The sequence below is a fragment of the Haliotis rubra genome, unplaced genomic scaffold, assembly GCF_003918875.1.
Source record: "Haliotis rubra isolate DU_JTF1 unplaced genomic scaffold, ASM391887v1 Scf3, whole genome shotgun sequence".
In the NCBI taxonomy this organism is placed as follows: Eukaryota; Metazoa; Mollusca; class Gastropoda; order Lepetellida; family Haliotidae; genus Haliotis; species Haliotis rubra.
Window position 1 is genome coordinate 8,253,540 of NW_025766968.1, and position 1,363 is coordinate 8,254,902.

Consider the following 1,363-nt stretch of genomic DNA (forward strand, 5'->3'; position numbering starts at 1 on the left):
GGCTGGCTGACTTGGTTGACTCATGTCATCGTATCCCATTTGTGCAGATCGATGTTCATGCTGTTGATCACTGGATTGATTGGTCCAGACTCGATTATTTACAGACCGCCGCTATATAGCTGGAATATTTCTGAGTGCGGCGTAAAACTAAACTCACTCACTCGCTAATTCCCCTCGTCTCAACCCAGAAGGACCTAGGTCAGCTCTGTCTCCAATCCGTATTGGAAATCGTTTCGTGCACATGACTATCACTTGGAGCAACACAAACTTGCTGAAGTACTAATCCAGATACGCCCACTGTTCATTTTGTTTCCGTTAGTGCTTGTCTTCAAATCGAATTGTATAATTGTTTTGCTTACCACAGCAAAGTCTGTCATGGAAACTTTTGTACGAATGATGTACGGCTTGATCTGTCAGTAACAGCGTTGCTGCACTATGTATACATGTATTTTTGTAGTCTGTATTTCTAGTAGGTAGGTATGTAGGAACATAGGAATACATATGGATGGATGGATTCGTGAATGTAGCGGAACAAGCCACGTAGACCGGACAGGTGATGATCTCTGTATCTTTGTGGGCGGTATGGTAGCCTAGTGGTTAAAGCGTTCGCTCGACAAGCAAAAGACCCGGGTTCGATTCCCCACATAGGTACAACGTGTGAAGCCCATTTCTGGTGGCCCCAACCATGCATGATGTTGCTGCAATAATATTATAAGCGGCGTAAACCCATACTCACTCACTCTGTATCTCTGTGGTCTGAGGCGACAGTTCGATGCACAGAGATGCGATACTGTAGCGTCCTCACTCCTTTTCTCTACTGATCAATATACACGAGTGGGTGAGTTTTGTTTTTGCGCTGTCTTATCAATATTCCAGCAATATCACCGCGGGAACATCAGAAATCATCCTCACGGATTGTATCCATTTTTAGAATCGAACGAGGTTATCGCTATTACGACAGAACGCTTCAACCACTACCCCTATAACTTATTGCGAAGACCTTCAACAAATGAAAGATATAAAGTGGTTTTTAATTCCTGTAATAGCAAGAATTGAGTTTTGAAACGGTTGCTCTTCCCTCGACAGAAAAAATAATCCAAGATATATATTTGTTGTTCTCCCAACGTTTGTAAAAACTCCTTTTAGAATGTTTTCCTCTTCAGAATTGAATTAATAATAACTGGAAGGAACAATATGAGCTAAAGATCAATATTAAGTCATTAATATAGACCAGAAAGGATGTAACTATGCTTCAGATCCAGCCTGCTGATGTGTTTGATGGCCCTTGACGAGTATGCACTAATGGGCGATATGACAAGGCGTTGTGTCTGTGTGTACAGATCCATTGACAGCTAGACGACAA